The sequence below is a fragment of the Mauremys mutica genome, chromosome 2 (genome assembly GCF_020497125.1).
Source record: "Mauremys mutica isolate MM-2020 ecotype Southern chromosome 2, ASM2049712v1, whole genome shotgun sequence".
NCBI lineage: Eukaryota > Metazoa > Chordata > Testudines > Geoemydidae > Mauremys > Mauremys mutica.
This window is the reverse complement of record NC_059073.1, coordinates 177,211,974-177,224,180: the sequence shown is the minus strand read 5'-3', so window position 1 is coordinate 177,224,180 and position 12,207 is coordinate 177,211,974. Positions and strand designations below refer to the sequence as shown.

At 46.2% G+C, this 12,207-nt stretch overlaps 1 long non-coding RNA gene across 1 annotated transcript; it reads left to right on the top strand.

The window, feature by feature from the left end:
- Positions 1-576: 576 nt before the first annotated feature.
- Positions 577-3,687, top strand: LOC123364585. The gene is made up of 3 exons (XR_006577171.1): positions 577-2,035; positions 3,177-3,219; positions 3,636-3,687. It is a non-coding gene; the product is annotated as an uncharacterized LOC123364585 (long non-coding RNA).
- The last annotated feature ends 8,520 nt before the right edge of the window (positions 3,688-12,207 follow it).

The following is a 12,207-nucleotide window of genomic DNA, read 5'->3' as shown; positions in this document are numbered from 1 at the left end:
CGAACTGTTTTGCAATATGCTTTGATTGTTATCGCCTGCTTGATTGGTTTTTTTTGCTTTGCTCAGTGTATTCCTAATATAATTAGGATGTGTTTTACACCCTGTCGGCGCAAACCCCTGCCTACATTCCAAGCCGTCATGTATGCCCAAAGAATCATGAAACATGCGGACCAGGCACGGGTCGACAAAACAGAAAAGGAGGGGATGTAGGAATGTTACACTTCTCAAGCACTAAGGGGGTTGGAAAACCGCCCCCGGATTTAGAGCGGCTGAAGTGGTTCCCACCCCCCCACACTTCCGGTCAGGAGACACACTGATTAAGCGCCGACCAGGTGCATACCACTGGAGTACGCAGTGCATAAAGCACCAATCAGGAGAGGGGGCGAGAAGTTGGATTATGTTAGCACATGCGCATAATAGAATGATTTATGTAACCATGATAATAAATAGATGTGGAAAACCCCCACTTGGGCGCTCCACGGGAACAGACTGACGGACTTGGCTTCATTCATTGCTACATAACCTCTGCTTTTCTTTCAGCGGCTGCAGCTTTAGCGCTAAGGTCTCTTAGCTGTTGTTCAACTTGAGCCACCTGTAATGTTAGAGCGGTCACAGTGGCCTTAGCTGCTTGCAGCTCAGTGGCTTGCTGTTCAGCCTGCTGGATTTGCTGCTGGCACTTCTCAAGTCCCTGGTCTGCATGCTCTTTCAACAGCACCACTTGAGAATTGAGCTCACAGCCGACCATGGCCAGGCCGTAAATCAGAGCTCGTTTTTGCTCCTCTCTATTGGGCTTAGGCTTGCTAGTGTGGTAGCGAGCCCACAAGATGGAAAATTTGCCCAGGGAGTCAGTCCCTGCTAGTGATTCCTGCTGCCAAGGATTTTCTCCCTTCCCAAAAGAATCGATAGCATGATCCAAAGAATTTTTATTAGACTGGGGAGTCCATCCTTGCAGACTGAAAATTTGGTCCATTATGTTGTAGGGAGTTGCTTACCCAACTCCGGAACTGAAAAGGGTAACTTAAGTGAAGATAGAAGGACTCCAGTAAGAAACCACACCTTTATACGTGGCACCTCGGCCCGGGCTAGGCTAGCCTAATATGCTGCCTTCTGCCAAAGAAAAATTGGCCACCCTTTTGGGGCCCAGACCCACTCCATACCTACCCTTTACAGGGAAAGGGACTAACAGCACTGGACGGGGCAACCAGTAACCGCTACCTGTTACCGAAGTGGGGGTGGGTGTCCCCGTGACCCCTGGTCCACAATAACAGGATTTAAACAGGTTTAAGCTAAAATTCCACCCTTTGCCAAAGGAGGGGGAAAGGAGCCAACTGGTTCACTTGCCCTTCGGCTAATACAATAATATCCAAGTAAGAACTCCCCCCACCCCCAAAATAGAAATGAAATAGCCTAACAGGACCCTAAGGAGATGGCTAATCCAGTCCCCAGAGAGTCCTGCTGTGGTCGCCAGAAATGTTATCTCAAAGGGGAGCCAAGATAACTCTGAATGTGTCAAGTGGTGTAGGTATCGGAATAGAAACAAGCCCCTTTTTCTCAAAAGAGCAGATTCGCCCTCTGCCATATCTGTCACCAGTGGACTGGTGCAGATCTCCTCCCCTCTCCCCTTGTGTGGCACACAATAAATATAACTGACAAGAGATAAAGTTCAAAACAAACAGGTAAATGTATTAGGGGACAGAATTACACAGATAGGGAAGGGGTAAATATAAATGACTAATAGCTATATAACAAACCCAGTGACACAGCAGCTCTTCCGTGTGAGCGTGAAGCTCAGGCCCAAGAATGAAACTAAACCAATCCTGTCATTCAAGAAATATGACCCCCGACATAGAAACCCTAATTGTTTTCTCACTCAATTGCCATCACTTCAGTAGTGACGGTGAAGTCCAGGACCTCTATTCCGTAGGTAATTGAAACCCTTGGAGGAGGAACAGTGGAGAGTCCCTTGATGGATGTCAGGACAGAAGAAGTGGACCAGGAACCCTCTGGACGGTGATGTTCTCCAGGTGCAGGACAGGTAAGATGGTAATGTGTCTTCTTCTTTTCACTCCGCACACACAGTCGCTATGATTGACTGCCCCATCAGCCTGTGATCACAGTTCTTTTATAGAGTTTATGGTGGGGAAACATGGTACATTCTGTAGAAAGTCTGGAAACAGTTTGAGATGATGGAACCTTAGGGATCGCCCAGTGGCGGGAAAAACCCGTTCAGTCCAGTTTTATCCAGACCAGGCTGACAGTGTACAGAAGGTCACAAGATAGAACTACAAGATGACAGTTTTCAGACTCCATCTTGCATTGTCACAGTGTTCTTAAAATCACTGATCATTGGGTCTGATATTCACACATCATTTAATAAACGGTGTGTAATGAACCAGAGAACAATACAACAGTCCATACCCAACACAGCGGGGGCTCTCCCCAGCCTGCAGGACTGTCGTGGCCACGGTGCCAGGCCGCTGGCGCCCCCAAGCAGGGTATCCATGAGCAGCTCAGGAGTCCGCTTGGGAAAGGGCTGCCTAGGGTGACCATGTTTTCCAAAAGAGAAAGCGGGACACCCACAGTCACTCGCCTGAGCCTGCCCCAGCAGCTCTCCTCCCCCTCCCCCACCCCTCTGGCAGGGCTGGCCCCAGCTGCTGACTTGAGGTTCTTTACCCCCCTAACCCCCCTTTGTTGGTCGCTGGAACCCTGCTTGCCCCCCTCCCCCCTGCGCAGGGCTGGCATCTCTGCTTGCGCTCCACACCACTCCCCAGTTTTGTTTTGTTTTTTGACAAAACTGGGCATTTGTCCAGCTTGCTCTTGCCATTTTTCTTGGGAAAAAGAAAGCATTGGCGACAACTGCAAAAATAAAGGTGACCAGCAGGTGTGTTCAGCCAGCCACAGGACTATTGCTAGCCCCCTGAGGCAGGAACCAGCTGAGCAGGTTGAGCCAGACAGTTCCCTCAGCACAGTGATGGTTTACTTCCCTCCCCTGCCACCTGCTGCTAGGATAAGGATCTCTACCCACTGCCCAGGCTGGAGACAGTGTATTTACACTTGGGAAGCAGCATAACCAATGAAAACTGAGGCTTGGTGGAATGGGCTAGTGCCTGGGTTTTAAATTTTATTGGCAAATTAAGCACAGAAACAGCATTTTTAAAGATCTTTTCCTCTTTCAGCTGCAGATGATCGTAGGGGATGCTAGTAAAAGCCAGTCTCAGGGTATGTCTACACTACGGGATTATTCCGAATTTACAGAAACCGGTTTAGTAAAACAGATTGTATAAAATCGAGTATACGCGGCCACACTAAGCACATTAATTCGGTGGTGTGCGTCCACGGTCCGAGGCTAGCGTCGATTTCTGGAGTGTTGCACTGTGGGTAGCTATTCCGTAGCTATCCCATAGTTCCTGCAGCCTCCCCCGCCCCTTGGAATTCTGGGTTGAGTTCCCAGTGGATGATGGGGAAAAAATCATTGCCACGGGTGGTTCTGGGTACAGCCTCACCCCTCCCTCCCTGAAAGCAGCAGACAACCGTTTCGCGCCTTTTTTCCTGGGTGAACTGTGCAGACGCCATAACACAGCAAGCTCAATACTGCAATCGTGGATGTTTTAAACACCTCGCGCACTCTCGTGCAGTATATGGTGAACCAGGACCTTCAAACCGAGGTGAGGAGGAGGCGGATACGGCAGCGCGGTGATGACAGTGATGAGGACGTGGACACAGAATTCTCTCAAACCGCGGGCCCCTGCGCTTTGGAGATCCTGATGGTAATGGGGCAGATTCTATCCATTGAACGCCGATTTTGGGCCCGGGAAACAAGCACTGACTGGTGGGACCGCATTGTGTTGCAGGTTTGGGACGATTCCCAGTGGCTGTGAAACTTTCGCATGTGTAAGGGCACTTTCATGGAACTTTGTGACTTGCTTGCCCCTGCCCTGAAACGCCATAATACCAAGATGAGAGCAGCCCTCACAGTAGAGAAGCGAGTGGCGATAGCCCTGTGGAAGCTTGCAACGCCAGACAGCTACCGGTCAGTCGGGAATCAATTTGGAGTTGGAAAATCTACTGTGGGGGCTGCTGTGATGCAAGTAGCCAAAGCAATCACTGAGCTGCTGCTACAAAAGGTTGTGACTCTGGGAAATGTGCAGGCCATAGTGGATGGCTTTGCTGCACTGGGATTCCCTAACTGTGAGGGGGCGATAGATGGAACCCATATCCCTATCTTGGCACCGGAGCGCCAGGGCACCCAGTACGTAAACCAGAAGGGGTACTTTTCAATGGTGCTGCAAGCACTGGTGGATCACAAGGGACGTTTCACCAACATCCACGTGGGATGGCCAGGGAGGGTTCATGACGCTCGCGTCTTCAGAAGCACTACTCTGTTTAAACGGCTGCAGCAAGGGAATTACTTCCCAGACCAGAAAATAACAGTTGGGGATATTGAAATGCCTGTTGTTATCCTGGGGGACCCAGCCTACCCCTTGATGCCATGGCTTATGAAGCCATACACAGGCAGCCTGGACAGTGGTCAGGATCTGTTCAACTACAGGCTGAGCAAGTGCAGAATGGTGGTAGAATGTGCATTTGGCCGTTTAAAGGCGCGCTGGCACACATTACTGACTCGCTCAGACCTCAGCCAAACCAATGTCCCCTATGTTATTGCTGCTTGCTGTATTCTCCACAATCTCTGTGAGAGTAAGGGGGACACCTTTATGGCGGGGTGGGAGGCTGAGGCAAATCATCTGGCCGCTGATTACGCGCAGCCAGACACCAGGGACATTAGAAGAGCACACCAGGAAGCAGTGCGCATCAGAGAAGCTTTGAAAACGAGCTTCATCACTGGCCAGAGTAGGGTGTGACTGCTGTGTTTGTTTCCCCTTGATGAACCCCCACCCCCCTTGATTGACTCATTCCCTGTAAGCAACCCACCCTCCCCCTTTGAGTACAGCTTACTTATGCAAATAAAGTCACTCTCGTTTAAAAATCATGTATTCTTTATTAATTCATTATAAAAAGAGGGAGAGAAGTAAGGGTGTGGTTTGGGAGGAGGATAGGAGGGATGGAGAAGGCCACTTAAAAAATTTCACAGTAATGACAGCCTTCTGGTTGGGCTGTCCACGGGGGTGGAGTGGGCGGGTGCACGGAGCCTCCCCCCACGCGTTCTTACACGTCTGGGTGAGGAGGATGTGGAACATGGTGAGGGTTGAGGGTGATTATACAGGGGCTGCAGTAGCACTCTGTGATCCTGCTGCCGTTCCTGAAGCTCCACCAGATGCCAGAGCATGTCAGTTTGATCACGCAGCAGCCCCAGAGTTGCATCCCGCCACCGCTGATTTTCCTGCCGGTCTTCCTGCCGCCACCTCTCATCTTGGGTGTCCCTCCTGTCCTCACGTTCACTGGCATCTTTCCTGTAATTTGATACCACGTCCTTCCACTCATTCAGATGAGCTCTTTCCTTGCGTGTAACTTCCATAATATCCGAGAACATTTCATCTCGTGTCTTCTTTTTCCTCCGCCTTGTCTGGGCTAGCCTTTGGGATGGAGCAGGGAGGCTTGAAAAATTTGCAGCTGCATGAGGGAGAGAAGTATTTAAAAAGATACATTTTACAGAACAATGGTTATACTCTTTCACAGTGAACAGCACTATTCACCTTACATAGCACATGTGATTTCCCTACAAGGTTGCATTTTTCATCTTAATATTGAGTGCCTGCAGCTCTGGGGTTACAGATCTCACAGACACAGGTCCGGGCATCAGAATTCAGCTTGCATGCGGCCATGGTAAGCCACTGTATTTCGGCTTCTGCAGTGATTTACCCCTCCCCCCAACACATGGCTAATACCATGCTAGCTCCCTGCTAATCAACACCCTTCCCCGCCCCCACTGCGTGGCTGGTAGCTTGGGGAAGATCCCCGCTGACCAAACACGAAAAAAATCATCGGCATTTCACTCCTCCCCTCCCCCCGCTTGGCTACGTGCAGGAAAGGATTTTTTTTTAAGCTGCTGCAGTCCACGAACCCAGTAGGAAAATGGCCATCCCCCTTACTTAAATTCCTGATTTTCAACCAGGTTACCCTGAACGATATCACTTTGCTGAGGATAACACAGCGAGATAAAGAACGGATGCTTCTTGAATGCCAGCAATCACCGGGACCGTACGCAACTATGCTTTGCCATGCAACGATACCTGATTACTTGCTACATGCATGGCGTGGTAAAGTGTCCTACCATGGTGGACGGAACAAGGCTGCCTTGCCCAGAAACCTTCTGCAAAGGCTTCTGGAGTACCTCCAGGAGCGCTTCATCGAGATGTCCCTGGAGGATTTCCGCTCAATCCCCAGACATGTTAACAAACTTTTCTAAGTAACTATACTGTCTGCGAATGCATCCCAAGTCCTCAGGGCAAATCAATCATTAAAAAACGCTTGCTTAAAAAACAATGTTTGATATTTGCAAAGGTACACTCACCAGAGGTCCCTTCCATGGCTTCATTGTCTGGGGTAGTGGCTTGGGAGGGTAATTCCGTCAGGGTGAGAAAAAGCTCCTGACTGTTGGGGCTCACGGAGTTCTGTGTGCTCTCTGCAAGGTCGTCCTCCTCACTTTCTTCATCGTCATCTTCCCCGTCCGCATAATCCTCAGCCATGGCAGAGATTACAACCCCCACCTCGGAATCCACGGACAGGGGTGGGGTACTTGTGGCGCAGCCCCCTAAAATTGCATGCAGCTCAGCGTAGAAGCGGCATGTTTTTGGCCCTGCCCCGGACCTTCCGTTTGCTTCTTTGGTTTTCTGGTAGGCTTGTCTGAGCTCCTTAACTTTCACTCTGCACTGCAGTGAGTCCCTGCTGTGGCCTTTATCCGTCATAGCCTTAGAAATTCTTTCAAATACTTTTTCATTTAGTCTTTTGGAACGCAGTTCTGTTAGCACTGAATCCTCTCCCCATATAGCGATCAGATCCAGTACTTCCCGTGCAGTCCATGCTGGGGCTCTTTTTCGATTCTCAGGAGACTGCATTGTTACCTGTGCAGATGAGCTGTGCGTGGTCACCTGTGCTGATGAGCTCTCCACGCTGGGGAAGCAGGAAATGAATTTCAAAAGTTTGCGGGGCTTTTCCTGTCTACCTGGCCAGTGCATCAGAGTTCAGATTGCTGTCCAGAGCGGTCAGTGGTGCACTGTGGGATACCGCCCGGAGGCCAATACTGTCGATTTGCGGCCACACTAACCCTATTCCGATATGTTAATCCCGATATTAGCGCTACTCCTCTCGTTGGGGAGGAGTACAGAAACCGGTTTAAAGAGCCATTAAAATCGATATAAGGGGCCTCTTAGTGTGGACGGGTGTGGCGTTAAATCGGTTTAACGCTCCTAAAACCGGTTTAAACGCGTAGTGTAGACCAGGCCTCAGAGAAACTCCTTCAGGCAGCAGTAACTGAAAGTGGTCTTCTTCCTCATTAATAGACCTGATGGAGTGGCTGTGTGTCTAGTGTGGTACTAACCGGACCTGAGAGTTTAGGGGAGGAAAGTTTTGTAAGCACCTGCACATAGCACTACAGCAGGGTGTGCTATTCCTTTGAGGAAGAGGGGAAGGGAAAAGTGGAAAATATAAGTGGAGGAAAGAGCAGGAAGGGCTCCTTGCTGAGTATAGAAAACTATTTGTGTAGTGGTTGATACTTGGAAGGAGAAAGCACTGCTACTTGGTGAAGGGGAGTTAAAGCTCTAGCTCGACACAGATGCTTTGAGTATCATCTTTTAGATGCTTACATAGTTATGAGGGTCAAGTTCATAGACTCAGGGGCACCACACCTTCAGCAGTTCCCTAGGACCAGAACATGTGCTGCTATCCAGCCATCCAATCCAATTGATTTGCAACAATGGTACTTGGAACTGCTTGAATGGAAAGGAGGGTGAAAAGTGAAATCCTTTATTGAGAGGCCCAGATTTAAGGGGATTATAAATCTGTGCTCAATTTCTTTCCCTGATTGAGGCTCAGGGAAAAGATGGTCTTTCTCTAGTTTCTGTCATGCCAGAAAAGGGCAGAAAAACTTCAGTTGAAGAAGAAAGCAAAGATCTTATGGACTGATGAGAAAGGAAATTGAGCAGCATTTTAAGGGTATTGGACTCATTTTTTGTTCTGTTACCTGGCAGCTGGAGTCATAAGAAAGAGACCACAAAAGACAAATTGATTACTATTGTTAGCAAAAGAGATAACTATAGAAGAAATGAATGTTACTTTATTTATATAAATACACTGAATTTGTTAAAAAAGCAACAGGATGTTAGGAATCATTAAAAAGAGGATTGAGAATAAGACGGAGAATATCTTATTGCCTTTATATAAATCGATGGTACATCCACATCTTGAATACTGCGTACAGATGTGGTCTCCTCATCTCAAAAAAGATATACTGGCATTAGAAAAGGTTCAGAGAAGGGCAACTAAAATGATTAGGGGTTTGAAACAGGTCCCATATGAGGAAAGATTAAAGAGGCTAGGACTTTTCAGCTTGGAAAAGAGGAGACTGAGGGGGGATATGATAGAGGTATATAAAATCATGAGTGATGTGGAGAAAGTAGATAAGGAAAAGTTATTTACTTATTCCCATAATACAAGAACTAGGGGCCACCAAATTAAATTAATGGGCAGCAGATTTAAAACAAATAAAAGGAAGTTCTTCTTCATACAGTGCACAGTCAACTTGTGGAACTCCTTGCCTGAGAAGGTTATGAAGGCCAGGACTATAACAGCGTTTAAAAGAGACCTGGATAAATTCATGGAAGTTAAGTCCATTAATGGCTATTAGCCAGGATGGGTAAGGAATGGTGTCCCTAGCCTCTGTTTGTCAGAGGATGGAGATGGATGGCAGGAGAGAGATCACTTGATCATTACCTGTTAGGTTCACTCCCTCTGGGGCACCTGGCATTGGCCACTGTTGGTAGACAGAATACTGGGCTAGATGGACCTTTGGTCTGACCCAGTATGGCCGTTCTTATGTTATCCTGTTTTCTATATCCCCTTTTTGGCATAGTTCTGTTTGATGCCAAACAAAAGCCCTATTTAAAAGCCACTTGAGCAGATATTTTTTCTGTAACATTAATGTAATACCTCACTCTCAGTGATAAGTAATTTTCCCAGTTATTTTAGTTTTAAAGTGACGTCGTATTTTAGATGCAAGCTGGATCCCTGAACAAGTTACAACTACATAATTTAAATATACCAGTAAAAAAGTTATTCCATCAAAGGAAAATTCAATGATTTCTAGTATCTTATAGTAAATATTTATCAAATAAAAATATTTTAAAGAAGTATGAGTCACTGTTTAAGATTTTTTACATTTACAAATAATGCTGTTGTCTCAGTAGTCTTGTTTACCCTAGGAAATGTCTACTCCTGACAACTGGTGTTGGAATCAGGTGCAACCATGGATGAAAACAGTCTAATTGCAAGTGTGGATAGAATGAACATAGTTTGAAGATCTGTCTGATGCAAGTTAATATGCAGGAAATGTTACTCACTATTTGGGTCTATAAAAAGGAGAGTTTCAAAAGTTGTTGCAAAGTAAGTCTTACTTTTCTAGTTAATTTTACAAAATAAAAATAGGACTTTCCTGGGGGTGAGTTCACATTCAAATGGTAAATTACATTTCTAGTCCTTCATTGCTTCCTGTTTATTAATTATTCGCCCCTCTTCTAGTGTTGGGAGTATTAAACGCTATAGTTAAGGTCATTTTCACGCTACAGTAACTTTGTTTTCAAAAGCTCATAATTGTCTTTTAGATCTACATCTGTTTTTAAGCCTAGGTATAATTATTTTTAATTTGAGGATAATTCTTCCACTTTTAGTTACAGAATGGTGATGGAAGAACACTTTTCAACTAAAAAAATTACATTTGCCCATCAGTATTGAGGAGTGGAAGGGAGGAGGAACATACACACACACAACTAAACAAAATATTTTCCAAATTTGGCGTTTAACTTGTCCTATCTACAGCCATCTCCTAGCTATGTTTTTAGAAAAGATGTTTTAAAATAAAGCTAAATGTTCTAATAATCGTTTTGAGCTTGCTACAAGTGAAGTAATTCCTCATGAAGCTCTGTTTTTGACATTACACAGAATGCAGGGAGAAATGCACACCAGGACACAGCTGCAGTAGGTGCTGCTGCTGGGACAATTTGCATGAGAGAGATTATAAATGTCTGATTGAAATACTTGAGCAAGTTGTTCTCAAAATCAAGAACTAGCCTGTGGCCAAGATTTTCAGATCTGTGTACCTAAATTTAATATGCATAATCCATATTTAAGTGCCTAAATATAAATGGCCTGATTTTTAGAAATGGACATACACCTCTACCCCAATATAACACGAATTCGGATATAATGCGATAAAGCAGTGTTCTGGGGGGGCGGGGCTGCGTGCTCCGGCAGATCAGTGTGTCTGACTCCGACATGCTGCTCTGAGTGGCGTGTTAAGGGTGCCGGGCTGGGGTGTTGAATAAGGGGCAGAGGGTCTCAGGGGGCAGTCAGGGAGTGTGTGTGGGGGGGTTGGATGGTTCAGAGGTTCTAGGGGTGGGTCAATCAGGGAACGGGGGCATTGGATAGGGCATGGCAGTCCTGGGGGTGATTAGGGATGGGGGGGGTGTCTCTGGAGGAGGTGGTCAGGGGACAAGGAACAGGGGGACTTAGATGGGGGTGGGAGGGTCTCTGGGAGGGGATAGTCAGGGGACAAGGAGCAGGGGGGTTGGATGGGTTGAGGCAGGGTTCTGAGGGGGTCAGTCAGGGGTGGGAAGTAGGTGGGGGTCAGATGGGGGGGCTAGGCATGTTTGCTGACTATTAATAATGGAAATGCTCGAGGTCAAAGCAAGTTAGATATAACACAGTTTCACCTATAACATGGTAAGATTTTTTGGCTCCCGAGGACCGTGTTATTATCAGGGTAGAGGTGGACCTGCGAATCCCACTGAAGTAAATGGGAAGTGCCAGGTGCTCAGGAAATGCTTATTCCCAAATGCAGCAATTGCTTCCATGAGAAGGCCAGTTGATTTAAGTGAGAAACAACTTCTCAGTAGTAAGCACTATGCTTAGTATTAAATGTTTTTTGCAAGATCAGGTCCTTGAAGTCATAGTTGGGAACTGGAAAAGGTAAGGTTCTCACAGAAGTAATAAATTCACCAACACTACCTCTCCCTTTTACTTGTTTAATCATGTAATATTCATTGGGTCAACATTTCAAAGGGCTAACCTTTTTTCAGATGTTTGCATCCTCAACACTTGCACTTGCACTTTGCATCCCAACTTAGCTGCAGTCACAAGCTGAGACCGCAGGTCAACGGCAGGCACAAATGTGTGTATTGTTTGTGGGTGAAAAATAATTGATATAAGTACCCACCTTCACACCAATTATTCATGTTGTAGGTACAAAATTTAAGTGATTCCAGGCCTCAGCTCTTTCAGAATTTACTTCAATATTTGCAGTGTAGTCAGGCTATTATTACCCTGAGAACCTTTTACTTTTGTATCCTTAGTGGTGCACTAACATTTGTGCAGTTGACAATTTCCCAGTGATGTGTGTTGTAGTTATTTTACTGTATATTACATTGAAGCGTTCCTTTAATGGTAGTCTTATGGAAGTAAGAAAAACATCAAGAAAATTATTGACAATATTTACTCCTGGTGGAATTCTGTGCCAAAAAATTAAAAATTATGTGCAAAATATTTTAAAATTCTGCATATTTTATTTGTCAAAATAACAATATAATCACACCAGTTTCAATTATTTTTGGTAATTTATTTCAAAAATACCTGTCAACAGGTATGTCTGTAACAATACAGACAACAAAGATTCAGGAAATGTTTTTTGACAAATAGAGTCCTTACTAGGCATTTTAATACAGAACTCTGAGTAATAATTCATTTAAACTACAATACAGAACCATATTTCCCACACCCCTCAGAAGCAGTGCAAAGGCTTGGGGAGTCAGGAGTAATGGAGGAGCTGAGGGAGGGGGAAGTAAATTGTTGGGAAGGAGCCTAGGTGTGAACTTGGAGGGTTGTTGGGTATGGGTGGGAAAAGTATGGAAGTTTTTTTGGGGGGGTAGGTGGGTGGGGATTGTTAGGGAGCTTCCCCCATGCAGACCATGGCTGACCCCTAGCCTCTCCCATTCAGTCAGGCCCATCCCCATGTGTCTGTACCCTCGCCCAGCCACGCCCCTG